We start from the raw sequence: 15280 nt of genomic DNA on the forward strand, positions 1-15280 counted from the left end.
TTTATATCATTCATTAGTTGCACCATACATGACCTACTGTATTGAAGTTTGGGGAACCACCTACAAAACAAATACAAATCCTATATTTTTACTTCATTAGAAAGCTATAAGAACTGTTATTAAGAAACCTTATTGTGAGCCAACTAATCCTTTGTTTGTCAACCTGCATATTTTGAAATTGTGGGACTTAATCGATTATCTCATAATACAAACTATGTTCAAAGTGAAAAATAGACTTCTGCCACCACATATCCAGGACCTGTTCAGAATGAGGGACTCCAGTTATAATTTTCAAGGAACATTATTATTTCAGAAATCAAACGAACTCGAACTACCTTAAAAAGTCATTGTATTTCTGATAAAGGTGTAAATATTTGGAGTAATTGCCTGGATAATATAAAATCACTCGGTTGTTTGGTTGGTTTTATAAGGCTTTATTAAAACTAATTACTTGCTATAGCATGTTAAGGCTTATTGATGCTGGGGTTTTTTTTTGGCACACTGCTGCTTGCAGGTCTGTGCTTGCATGTTTGTGTTTTTTTTTATTGTAGTTCATGGATCAATGTATACTTTGTATTAGTTATGATGGGTATATGTACAATTTTACATACATATTTATAATTTTTATTTTTTGTTAAAGGGGTAGGCATTTACAAGTACTTGCTTCTGTCTACACCCTTTTGGGCGCATGGGTGCATTGTTGGATTATTTTCTTTCTTTCTTTCTTTGTAAGTTTTTTTTGTTGTTCTGGACCTGTGTGTGCTGAATAAATTCATTCATTCATGTATGATTTTTGTTGAAGCGCAAATATCACCTGTTGCTGACATACGATAAACCATGAGTGAACAGATTCTCTGCGTTCATCCTTACTATCTCATTACCTCACTACCTCAGTTACTGTGATAGATATAGGAATGAATCACCATTCATTCACTCTTCTGTTTATAGACAAAAGTACTATGCCTGAGCAAAGTGAGTTTAGTATTCTGCATTGCTAAAAAGGCTGCTGCATATTTTCCATGACTGGTTTCAACATTTCTTCTAATAACATCAAAGCAGGCATGTTACAGTAACTGGTCAACAGTTTATCATCTGCCCTCCAGCTGTTAGTCAGCATGCTGGGCATGTCTCGCTTTGAAGGACAGATAGCAGCACTTACTGGCCAAAACCCTGAAGCATCATGGTCTTTCTGAATAAATGTGGGTTTTTCTTTTTAATTTTTTTCTTAATATGGCAGGAAAATACAACATCTGAAAATTCCTAAGGGCTCCTTCACCCATAGTACGAATAAGTACAACTCAGGGCGACTGACGGCAAAACAGCTCGTATGCGCGAACCACAAAAACGGGCAGACGGGCAGACATGCACGATCCCGGTGCGACAGTTACCAGACGGAAACTTTATCACTGAGCTACCATCCCTGTCCTGTGAAAGGCACGTGAAAATACCTGATATGAAGAAGGGCATTGATGTGTTTAAAAAAAGAAAAAACACACACACCATATAAAAACGCTGCATTTTATTGAATTCTCTTGTCAAGCAAACAATATAAGTATGATCCGTCTGTTCCTCTGTAGAAAGTGCTCACTATCATAGATTTAGACTGGTTTGTGAACAATATTTGAGGGAAATGGTGATATTGTGTATGTGGAAAAAGTTTTAGATCTTTGAGTTCATCTCATACAAAATGGGAGCAAAACCAAAAATGTTGCGTTTATATTTTTGTTGAGTGTAGTTGTAGCAACAGGTGTACATGTGGAGGCAGCTACAGTTTTACACGTTTTGGATATGACTCCTGCTTTGTGCACAATTTCACCAAATTCATACTATAGCCCCTTTCACACTGGCGTATTCGTAGAGCTGCGTACTGCGGCATTGTGTTTCATTTAAGTATGCCCGAAATGAGCACGTACTCAGCCTTTTTCCGTATTTATAGATTTGCTTGCAGTTGCGTGTGTTTTCTTTTTAATGTGTGCACAGTCACGTGTACCTTGCCGCTATTTAAAACCAGTTCACTCCTGCCGGCTGTGCAGAACACATCATTCCGCTTGGAAGACAGTGAACTGTATCATGAGGTTTTTACAGTTGCATTACTGCCACGTATGTAGCCATAGCTGCTATTTTCTGCCTCTGTGGAAGTGCGCTCTGTGGTGCACGATGTGGTGCAGCTCAGAAACAGAGACATTTAACATTATTATTATTATTTATTCATTTATTTATTTTGTCTTGGTGGATCATTTTCATTATGTACAGATGCTGCTGAGTCTGGCTGTGGTAAAGGCTGCTGTGAATGAAGCGCTGTGACTCGTTAAACTTTTATAGCTCCGGTTGCTCCGATCAGGTCCGCTGATTTGAAATTTGATCAGACCTGATCGACCAGGACATATGATGATTGCACCAACGTGCGACATGCAGCGACAGCACTTTTATTTTAAAATCACAGCGCTTATTCAGGTTTGATCAGACACACACAGAGAGAGACAGAGAGAGAGGGAGCAACAAAGAGACAGAGAGAGTGAGGGAGAGATTGATGGAGGGAGAACGAGTGACCCGCTGTTTCTGTTGTGTTTCTGGGTTTCAAAGTTGAGGTTCGATTCTCTGTTCTGAGCACACACACGTCCATCAGTTAGATCAGCTGTTCTGAGCACACAGAGGTGCTGCAGCTGTGTGATCATGTTCTCCAGCTGATTCACTCTGGATGCAGCACTCAGTTTTTGGATGTGTACAGGAGCGCAGTGCTGCACAGACATGCATAGTAACGTTGTGCTGCGCAGACCTGCTTAAAACTGTGTCCAGCGCTCTATACAGAAGAAAATTAAACGTTTCATATTTTCCATCCTACGCGCATAGCCCTCAACATACTGCTGCCTAGGGAGCAAAAACACGACGTAGAGCTGCTCAAAGTGTGCGTAGAGCTGCTCAACTCGGCGTAGATGATACGCCACAATATGCAGCTCTACGAATACGCCAGTATGAAAGGGGCATATGTGTGAAGGGGCCCTAAAGTTTATGTTTCAGTGAATGAATGAGGAAATGTATTACGCACACCTTCTGTTAGCAAGATTACATGAAAACTACTACACGGACTTTGATGAAACGTTCACCACAGATAGATATTAGGTCAAGGAAAACACCATTAAATTTTGGAGGTGATACGGATCCAGACCTGGATTCTGGATCAAGTTCCACTTTATATAGGCTTTGAAGAATTACTTTTAGCTGGATTATGTCAAAATTACTGCATGGATTCTCACCTATTTTGCACCACAGATACATATAAAGCCATGGATCACTTCTGGATCATTATCTGGATTCTAGATCAAGTTCCACCTTATATAGGCTTTGAAGGATTACATCAAAACTACTTCACAAATTCTCACCAAATTTGCACCACAGATAGATATTAGGGCATGAAAGACACTACTGAATTTTGCAGGTGATCCAGATCTGGATCTTTGAAAAATTACCTAAAAACTACTTCACAGATTCTCACCAAATTTGCACAACAGATGGGTCAAGTTCTGGGTCAAGTTTCTCCCGATAGGCTTTTAAGGATTATGTCAAATCTACTTCATGGATTCTCACCAAATTTGCACCACAGATAGATATTAGGGGATGGAAGACTCCACTGAATTTTGGAGGTGATCCAGATCCGGATTGAAATCTGGGATTGCTCTTGTTTCAGTCGTAATGTAGCATCACAAGCATGTGCATAAAAATGTGAACCTACATATTGCAATTTACAAAATGTATATTTTGCACCAGACACCCCCCACCGAGTGACCCATGAAGTCTGAAATATGGTCGGAGGTATTGTTGGGTTTTATAGAATCGAATTACCCAACATGAAGGTAAATTCTGATGTTCGTTAATTGTGGTATTATTACTTCTTACAAGAAAATCAACCACCAGGAGCAAGATCGTGTTTTCAAAGATTGTAGCTGTGAATAGATTTCTAAAATATATCACTGCTTTAATTTCAGCAGCTTGTTCCAGTTTGTTTGTAGTGGCTCTTTGTGTTGGATTCCCAGAACAAATCATCCTAATCCCTTAGACAGAATGCAGATGGTGGTTGATAATTAGAGGCCTGAAATATGTCACTTTTTTGAGTGTGGTATTTGTCTCTGCTGCAGAAATGTTGCAAACAGCACAGCAAAGAGACTGTCGGTTTTATCTCTTCCATTCAACAGACATATCATCAAGGACCTGTGTGGTTAAGATCTTGATGAAAGCTGCAGTGTGGTTACTGTGAGTTTCCCCATTACTGCCTCGTAAGATTTCTCATTTTGGCACCACACTTCAGCTCGTACCCCAATCAACTGTATTATTGGCGTTTGACTGGTGCAGGATAACTGCTTCTGTAAGACCAAATCTTTCACCCACTATTCTTGTTGCATTGTTGAAAATATCTTCCCACTGAGATACATCATTGATGTTCATGCTGTTTATGTCTTTATATCTTTGTCGCCAGTATTGTCAGATCTCAGTGTGAGGCCCAGAAGCAACAAATGAAGTGAAAGAGCCAAAGGAACTTTGCTCATTTCGTGCGCCCATCAAGTCATACGCCTTCAGGTGATTAAGTTGGATAGGGATTGATGAGCTCCTGTGTTGGACCGTTTACATCAGAGACGTTGTGACTCAGAGCGTTTGTCACAGGTTGTTGAGCATGCATTCATGTCACATGGGTGGACACAGAAACATTCATTTGTGCCTTTGTTTCATCAAGGCTTGATTGTTGTAATGTTTTCTGAGCATGATCAGATGAGTCAGAATGCTATGGCAACACTTGACCTCCCTTCACTGGCTTCTTGAACATGTGAGGTGTGATTTTAAGGTATTGGTTTTACTTTATAATTTTTTTTTTCTGGACTAGCACCCCCATATTTTGCTGATTTACTTAAGCTTTATGTACTGACCCGTGCTGTGCAGTTTTAGGATCAATGCTGCATGTTCCAAGAGTTAAAAGACAAGTTGCACAGAATTCATAACAACTCAGGTCATGTGATGTTGCACCTGTATATATTCATGTTCTATAAACAGTCTGTATGCATATGGCAATCAAAACAAACAGCTACGGAGACTTTCCAAAAACAAAGTACCCGTTTTTCTGAGTGGTTTTGGCAGTATTTACATCACTCTGAGCAAACGTCCCAGCGTGCTGTTGAATTGAATTGCTGCTAACATTAAGAACAGAGCCATGGAATAATTTCCATTTACATAAGTGTGATGTCATGTCACGATGACTCTTTTTTAAAGCGTTAACTGTGCTAATTTCAGTGCAGTTACAGTAAAAACAAGAGCAGTAAAGTAAGTCCCTTCGGCTGCTCCCTTGTTTGCACTCTGGGTCACCACAGCAAATCCAAGGTGGATCTGCATGTTGTTGTTGGTACAGGTTTTACGCCGGATGCCCTTCCTGACGCAACTTCACATTACATGGAGAAATGTGGCAGGGATGGGATTTGAACCCGGAGATTTCTGAACTGAAACCAAGCGCATTAGGTGAGAAGCCAGCTCCTGCGGTTGAAGCAGAGGAAAGTAGCAGGACCTGATGGGTTCTCCCCAAGGATGCTGAGGACCTGTGCAGATGAGCTCTGTGAGGTTCTCAGCCACATCTTCAACACGAGCCTCAGCCTGGGGGTGGTCCCCAACCTGTGGAAGACCTCCTGTGTGGTCCTGGTTCCCAAAACACCGCACGCCAAGGAACCGGTCCACTACAGACCAGTTGCCCTGACCTCCCACCTCATGAAGACCATGGAACAGCTCGTCCTGTCTCACCTCCGCACCATCGTGAGCGACACCCGGGGCCCACTGCAGTTCGCTTACAGACCCAACATCGGGGTAGATGATGCTGTCATCTACCTGATGCAGCGAGTGCTCACCAACCTGGAGACCGGCAGGAGTGCTGGGAGAGTCATGTTCTTGATTCCTCCAGCGCTTCAACACCATCAGACCGGCACTGCTGCGGGGGAAGCTGGAGGATGCAGGTGTGCTGGAGGACACCTCGCTGCCTGGACCATCGACTACCTCACTGACTGCCCGCAGTATGTGCGGCTGCGCGGCTGTCAGTCTGAGGTGGTAAGGTGCAGCACCGGGGCCCCCAGAGCACCGTCCTCTCGCCTTTCCTCATCACCCTCTACACCTCGGACTTCACCTACAACACAGACAGCTGCCACCTCCAGAAGTTCTCTGATGACTCCGTCATTGTGGGTCACGTGTCTGAGGGGAATGAGCTGGAGTACTGGTCAGTCATCACAGACTTTGTGGACTGGTGTAAGCGCAACCACTTGTGTCTCAACACCAGTAAGACGAAGGAGATGGTGATCAACTTCAGGAGGAAACCACTACCTCACCCACCAGTGAACATCCAGGGGGAGGACATAAACACCGTGGACAGTTTCAAATACCTGGGTGTTCACCTCAACAGCAAACTGGACTGGACTCACAACACTGACGCCCTGTACAAAAAAGGCCAGAGTCGCCTCCACCTCCTGAGGAGACTGAGATCCTTTGGAGTGAGCAGGCCTCTGCTTAAGACCTTCTATGACTCTGTTGTAGCCTCAGCTCTCCTCTATGCTGTCGTCTGTTGGGCCCCGGGCAGCACAGAGTGGGAGAGAAAGAGACTGAATAAGCTGGTCAGGAAGTCCAGCTCTGTCCTGGGCTGTCCTCTGGACTCTCTAGAGGAGGTGGCTGAGAGGAGGGTGTTAACCAAGTTCAAATCCATCATGAACAACTCTTCTCACCCTCTGCACCGGACTGTAGTGGAGCTGAGCAGCTTGTTCAGTGACAAACTGAGGCACCCTCAGTGCAAGAAGGAAGGATACCACAGGTCGTCCTCCCTGCTGCTGTCAGACTGTATAATAACACTGTGAAATAACCACAGGCAATAATATGTCCACAAATCACGTGCAATATTAATATGTCCACAAATCACGTGCAATATTAATATGTCCACAAATCATGTGCAATAGCAACTCGTTTACAAATCCCTGAACTAATGTCACCTTATCACATCTAAACTCCATTTCACATATTGTAAAGAAGATGCTCCTATCTATTTTTCAATCCCAATCATGTTTATATATATGCATATGTATATGTGTATGTGTATAGGTATGTGTGTGCATATATATATATATATATATATATATATATATATATATATATATATATATATATATATATATATATATTCTATTTCTACCTCATTTCTTATGTCTTGTACTTGTTGGGAAGGTGTCGTAGCACGGACCCACAACAGGGGGCGCAAATGAACGGACAATGCGTAAGCCAAAAGGTAACAATTTAATGTTGTGATAATACACAACGAAACGTGTCGTAATTTTCACAGTCAATAAACACCAGGTGATGTGTGGGCAGGCTCGAAGATAGAAGACGCCCGACGAGAGAGAAGCCGCGTCCCACACGGCTTCCACCACCAACGGTCTGAAGAACACCGGAGCCGCCAAGTCCCGAGTCCCCAGGTGGCCTCTGTCTTCGACTGTCGACCCTGGTACTGCTGGCAGAAAGCAGAAATATGATGTGTGAGTGTGAGTCCGCACACTCAGTAATTTACAGTCCAGACACCGTTAGGAGGGAGCACCTCCACCTCCAAATCACACACACTCGTGCAGCTCCTGTTTGTCCCTCTTCTGGGTCTTCACAGGAATGCGACTGCACACAGAACAATGTTAGACAACGTATTAGACAGCAGAGAAATTACCTTGGTACTGGTAGTCGATTTCTCGGTGGGGAGGTGGAGTTGCAGTCCGGCTTTTATGGTGGTGATGATAAACGAGTGACAGCTGGTGCAGAGGATGAGTGACAGCTGTCACTTCTTCTGGGTCTGGCGCCCTCTCGTGCTTGGAGCCCGCACTCCAAGCAGGGCGCCCTCTGGTGGTGGTGGGCCAGCAGTACCTCCTCTTCAGCGGCCCACACAACAGTACTGTTACAATTATTATTATTATTGCTTATCCTTGCACACGCTGTTTGATGAACCCACTTGCACCCACCTTGTGTTTTCTTGGGTTTTTTTAAGAGCTGACGTAACATGTGAATTTCTCCTCTGTGAGATCAATAAAGTTTATCTTTATCTTTATTAACCACTTAGCCACCAAAAACAAGAGATTTTTAACATTCACCAAGGGTTGACAATGAATCAAAATAAAAGATATGTGATTCACATTGTGACCCGGACTTTACCTGGATCCGGATTCTACAACACAATGCAATAATTGCATACTGATCCAGAATGGTCCCACTGAGCAAGATGTTGCAACGTGATATTTAATTCACAAGCTGAAAAAAATAGTGTCTTCCTGATCGTGGTTTTACATTGTGATGTCACATCCGTGAAGAAGCTTAGTTTTGACATAATCCTTTAAAGTCTGCAAAGTGAAATCCTGATCCAGAAGACGGATCTGGATCACCTCCAAAATTTAATGGTGTCTTCCAAGGCCTAGCACCAATGTGTGGTGAAAATTTGGTGAAAATCCATAAGTGGTTTTGAAGTAATCCTCAAAAACCGACAAAGTGAAGCGTATGTGCATGCATTAAACATCGTCAAAAGATTATGAAACAGATTTTTTTATATCATGTATTGAACAACCAATGGGGTGGTGACCAAGTGGTTAATGCGCTTGGTTTCAGTTCAGAAGGCTCCGGGTTCAAATCCCACCCCTGCCACATTTCGCCATGTAATGTGGAGTTGCGTCAGGAAGGGCATCTGGCGTAAAACCTGTGCCAATTCAACATGCAGATCCACCTTGGATTTACTGTGGCGACCCCGAGTGGAAACAAGGGAGCAGCCGAAGGGACTTACTTACTATTGAACAACCAACATACTTTTATTTTTGTCTGGGAGCAGGGGAAATTGTTTGTAAGTGCAGTGCGCACTCCCGTGCCAGCTCCTACAGGCTGAATTAGGCTTCCTATCGGCTCCTGTCAGTTTCCTGTCGGTTCCCACTGGCTCCTGTCGGTTCTTCCCTCAGTTCCTGTTGGCTCCTGTCGTTGTTTAGCCACACCGGCCCCCGCCCATCAAAATGCATAGAACAACACTGCCATCTACTGGATGGAAATGTGAATAGCAACTTACATATTTGTGGATCTCGACTGCAGTTTTGCGCTGAGAATCTCTCAATATTGCGTAAGTGAACAACACTATGAATGCATGTGTTTGGTGATCCACAAGTGCTGAATCACACTTCACAAACAGAATTTTCAGTTTTGCAAATGCTTTTGTGTTTGTGGATCACAAAACGTGTACAAATCGAGGAATATTTGTAAATCGCCCTCTGTGCATTTGCAGGTATGACAGTGTTGCTTTGTGTGAATCGTGAGCTGTTTGTGGATTTGTGCAGTTTTGCAATGAGAATGTCTCAATATTGCGAAACTGAGCAAAGTGGTGAATGCGTGTGTTCGGTGATCCACAAATGCTGAGTCACCTGTCACAAACAGAATTTTCAGTTTTGCAAATGCCTTTTTGTTTACAAATGAAAAAACGATATATTTACAAATCAACATTTATTTGTAAAAACGAACACACAAGTTACAAATCAGAAATTTGTGTTTGTATTACAAAGCACGTGTACAAATCTGCATTTGCAAGTATTAATGAGACAAATTTAACTCCATAACTTGGGGGCCGGACAGGCAGGTCAGAGCGCACACAGCACAGCGATTTCTCCATATCAGCGGTACAATGTGGTGCACCACGTCTCAGCTGCTCACACTGTGTTCCTGCTGGCATGACACCATCGCGTGCACGATACTGTCGCAGTGGGATCGTGGACGACTGCCTGTCGGCTCGATGTTTTCGTGGTTCAGTCATATGAGCTGTTCCACTGTGATTCGCCCTGATTTCTACTTATTCGTACTATGTGTGAAGGGGCCTTAAAATATGGGTGCCGCCAAAAGAACCACACAAAGCAGTAACAATATGTTGTAAATTCCCAGAAAAACAAAGGGATGCTAATAACTACACTGCAATTTTAACATTTCGAAGATAAAGTTTTTCTGTTGGTGTCCTGTTGATAAATATGTATTTTCTTTTCAGCTGTGTTTTTCTTTTTTAATGGAATTTCTCTCATATGTCACAGTTGTCAAAGGCTTGACTGCTAAAAATGTTTTAATATGAGTAAGGTTGAAAAATTGGAAATGGTCCTTTAACTACTCTTTTCATACATCTTCAGGCTGCAACGAGTGATTATTGTTATTATCACTCAAGGTGTCCATTTTTGGATGAATCTTTCAGTTTATGAAATGTCAGAAAACGGTTTCAAATGGCCTCAATTTACCAGAGCCCAAGGTGATGTCTTCAAATTGCTTGCTTTATCTGGCCACAGACAATGGCTACCTTTGTCATTAATTTCTGTATAGATACAATCAAGTTTTATCTCTATAATCAAGGTAGGTTTTGACCACATTTGTTTGTTAAATTGGGAGAGGTATAATGACTATCAACATCAAACTACGGAAACATCGGTTATGATATTTGTTAAGGATTTTATATATATATATATATATATGTTATCACTGTTAAACATTTGTAGCTTTGTCTTCTTTCTCATGAGAACGGTGTTGTGCTGTTTTGCACCTGTCTTAATGCAATCCTGAGAATTCAATTTTGTTTTAGCACTCTGGGGTCAATCTGAACTGGGAATGAAGGACTGGATGTACTTATTGTTATAACATAACTTTGTTTTCGTAGCCGCTAACGACTGGGAGTAAAAGAACTGAAGGTTGAATTTTGACTGATTGTGATGCTTAGTGTTCCAGGCAGATGCAAAACAGCTGATAACTGCAACAGACGAACGAGATGTGCTGACCTGAAGTGTTCTTCCTTACAGCTGCACTTGACGTATGCATTTATGTTATGGGAAGAAACTTGTCTTGCATCATTACCCCCACCCTTAGGACAAGTTTCTTGTTTATGTGATGAGGGCGTCTCTTAATAAAAAGAGCGGAAAAGCAGGCCAGACTTTAGTGTAGCCTTGGTGTACAGCCTGGCCGCACTCCGCGCGTAATATTTGACTTTCTGTCTCACTGGTGTTTCTTGACTCTGTTTGTCTTGTTAAAGGTTTAAAAATGTTTGGAGGAGAAAATACCCAACAATATTATAACTCTTTTTTGTATCTTCCATGTTTCTCTCGAGGGAGCAGAGAATTTTCTCTGATTAACACAGACATTTGTGTTAATATGAGTGAAATAATTCCTGTGCATTACATTTTCCTACAGTGTCACTGTAGTAAGAGGTGTCCAATGGTTTGCAATAAATCATTACTTTAACAGCTTCAGGGATTCAGCTGACCTCTGTGCAGGACTGATTTACAGTCAAGTCCATAAGGATCTGGGTAGTGACACAATTTTTTGTTGCTGTGCACCACCACAGAGGACCTGACGGATATGGATGTGAGCCTTTGATGAACATACCAGTAATGGCATTATTTTTGCTGATATAAAAATTATAATCAAATGATTTTACTGGATGAACAATTCAGAAAAAACACTTTGGCAGTTTGAAGTGGTGTCTTTTCATAGTTTTTCTGGCAAGCGTGGTCCAGTGGCATTGTTTGCAATGCTGTCGAGTGTGACTGCGACCCCCATCACCCCTTGGTTACATTAGCTACAAGAGACCGATGCAAAGTGACCAGTTACCTTTCTTTTTCAATCACAGTTGGTATTTTGAAGAGACCACACAAGTGGTTGTAATGCCACCAATTCAGCACCACCAAAATAGGCAAGAAGCCTATTTTATGCAAATGCTGAGTGATGCAAATGAGCAAAGTGAAGGCAGCGTGACATGTATTGGTTGGCTGTTGGTTACATTTAGAATTATTTAGAATGAAGCTCATGTTTAAATTGTAAAACATCAAGCCTCAGTTACATTTCTTTGTCATGCAGACAGTGGTGGGCACAGCTAACCAAAACGTTATCTTCGATAACCATTAATCCAATAACTGAAAAGTTATATTTTATGGCGCTAAACCGATAAATTGCTAAAAAATTATCTTTATTACAGATAACTGATAACTTTTAGTATTGATTCAGATGCAGATTACAAAACATAGTATTAGAAGTCACAGTTTATCTCGGTATTAGATACACCGTCATTTATAAAGTAAAAGCTGCTGCTTTTTTCACACACTTTGAACCCTGCAGCGTAAACAACCAAAATGCATCCATTAATGCATTGAGTAAATACACGTAGTAAATATAAATTCTTACCTGTTAGTTTCAGTGGGATTCATGAAGAAAATAATCCACATAAAGCATCCCGTTTATCCAAAATGGTGTTTAAAACAGTGAAGAAAAGTCCCTCTGTAACACAGCTGTGCCGTGAGATCTCTTCTCTCCCACCGAGTCTTGGCGATTAAATTATCCAGTCAGCCACAAAGAAATAAAACAAAATAATGTTAAAATTAGTCCCTTTATTCATGTCCAGCAGATGGTAACAGTGTAACATCCAAAGTGAACCTGCACTACACTACCCACATTGCTCCCTGTGTCGACTGGCAAGACTGGTCGTCTTGCTCTTAATGATGACGTCATTAGCAAGCGACAGCCAGTCTGCCACAAACTGCTGATCTACACACGACAGGGACTAAAATGTTTGATTTTAGGGTTTACAAATGTTTTTGACCGTTAAACTTTTTACCAGAAAAAAAAAATGTTAGTGGACTGAAAGTTATCGGAACTAAATTTATCCGAAGGTAATTGGTCCACTGATTGTTTTTAAACTTATCTGAAAAGCTAATCCACTAACAAAAACATTAGCTTTGATAATTATCGGTTATCGGATTAGCTGAACTGTGCCCACCACTGCATGCAGATATACCAAAATGTTAGGGAACATTTTGGTATTGATAGTGGTGTTGTAAATTATTTTACTCACTAATATCAGCATCAGTAATGGCCCCAAATAATCCATATTGGTGTGCCTATAGAATACTTTGTTCCACTGTGCTTTGAGTCATGTTGTTTACAAATGGTTCAAGAGGTGTAACCATGATGGGCTGATTTCACTGCATTATATATAATTTCACCTGTATGGCTTTAGGACATGGAAATATGTAGGCTTGTTTTACTATTCTCTGATATTTATGTGGAACAGGTTGGTTTGTCACCATAGATTGTGAGTATACATACTTTACAAAAACTGCGTGACATCACCCATGCATTTTCTACAGCGACCTGGAGCAGCCAATATGAAGCCCATATCTGGACACATCGCCATGCTCGCTTTGATGACAGCACAGATTCTGGCTACGTCACAATGAAGCCATAAATGGATAAAGAAGTGAAGCGTTGGTGGCGCAGTGTGTGATGAAAGAAGCCTGAACATGCCGCGAGTCTGAACCAGCTAACAGGATCACCTTGGTTTGGGTGTTCATTAAATCATATTTTTGAAGACTGCAGTAGTTATCATAACGGTTTGGTTTGGTGTGGACATTAAACCATATGAGCTGCTAATTTTCTCAGTAACAATGCATTAAAGGGGCCTAATGGATCAGGCTACTGATAGCTGCTAAAATAACCAATAATAACATTTGTATTGTTTCAAAAAACAATATTAAATTGTTTCAAAAAACCATTAGCATACAACTTTTAATATTTCAATTTATTTATTTCATTTATATAGTGCCAAATCACAACAAAGTTGCCTCAAGGTGCTTTACACAAGTAAAGTCTAAACTTACCAACCCCTAGAGCAAGAACACAGGTAACAGTGGTAAGAAAAAACTCCCTCTGATGATTTGAGGAAGAAACCTCAGGTAGACCAGAGTCAAAGGGGCCCTGACTCTCTGACCTTCTGACCCTCTGCTTGGGTCATGCTACCGGCCTGATTTACAAAACAATTGACAAAACGAATATACTGGAAATTTTGCAGGTGCACAGTATGGGAGACTTTCAGAACCACAACCATCTCTGGATGGAGCTGCACCTCAAACAGAGAGAAAACACAGAATCAGGCATTAGAAAAACAACAAATACAGTTTAATTTGTCAGCATTAAGCAACAAGAAAAACAAAAGAAATACTAAGGTGATCGCCAGCCACTAGCCCAAAGCTTCACTTTAGATAAAGTTGAGGCCGCAACCCACTCCATTTCCTAATAAAATGAATTTAAAAGAGTAAACAGCATAGTAACTTACTACAAGAACACAGAACCCAGGCCGGTACGTAAAGTTTAATTAGGTCAGCTAAGTAGGGAGGTGCCAGTCCATGAATAATTTTATAGGTTAGTAGCAGAATCTTAAAATTTGATCTCACAGGAACAGGAAGCCAGTGAAGAGATGCTAAAATGGGGGTAATGTGGTCAAACTTTCTGCTTCCTGTCAAAAGTCTGGCAGTAGGATTTTGAACCAGTTGGAGAGCCCTGATGCTGGACTGCAGTAAACCAGAAAATAGAACACTGCAGTAGTCCAATCTAGATGAGACAAACACATGAATCAGGGTCTCAGCATCAGCCAAATCTTCACTGTATTTCGTAGGTGGAAGAAAGCAGTCCTCGTAATATCTCTAATGTGGAGGTCAAAGGACAACGTAGGCTCAAAAATTACCCCAAGGTTCCTCACTTTGTCAGTGTGATGTATGACACATGAGCCTAGGCTAAGCATTAGCTGGTCAAATTGATGCTGATGTCTCACTGGACCAAGAACCATCATTCAAGTCCTATCAGAGTTTAAAAGTAGGAAATTGCTAGACATCCAGCTTCTCACTGACGCAAGGCAATCTTTGAAGGATTTTATGTGAATGATATTACCAGTAGTTATTGACATGTATAACTGAGTATCATCAGCATAGCAATGAAAGGTAATCCCAAAGTGCAGCATTATGTGCCCTAGGGGTGTTATATAAAGGGAGAAAAGCAGGGGGCCTAAGACGGACCCCTGTAGAACCTCAATTTTCATGTCACTAAGGTTAGAGGTTGTGTTACTGTACAAAACACAGTGAGAACAACTGATCAGGTATGATGTCAGTCACGCAAGGGCATTCCCAGTAATCCCTATCGAATAGAATATGATGATCCACATTATCAAATGCAGCACTCAGATCTAACACCACCAGAACCATAGTGGTAAATAAGGTTGTTGTTCCACTAAACATGGCAGTGAAACTGTACACCTAATAAGTCAGTGATCAGAGTCCACTGATGCAAAAGGCATGATGTCAATGAACCAAATGCAGAGTAATATGCATTGTATCCTGAATGCAGAGGGGATCAGAAGGCTTATTTATATGAATGTTGAAGTCACCAATAATCAGAATGTTGTTGTGTGGGC

The sequence above is a fragment of the Thalassophryne amazonica genome, chromosome 3, assembly GCF_902500255.1.
Source record: "Thalassophryne amazonica chromosome 3, fThaAma1.1, whole genome shotgun sequence".
Taxonomy (NCBI): Eukaryota; Metazoa; Chordata; class Actinopteri; order Batrachoidiformes; family Batrachoididae; genus Thalassophryne; species Thalassophryne amazonica.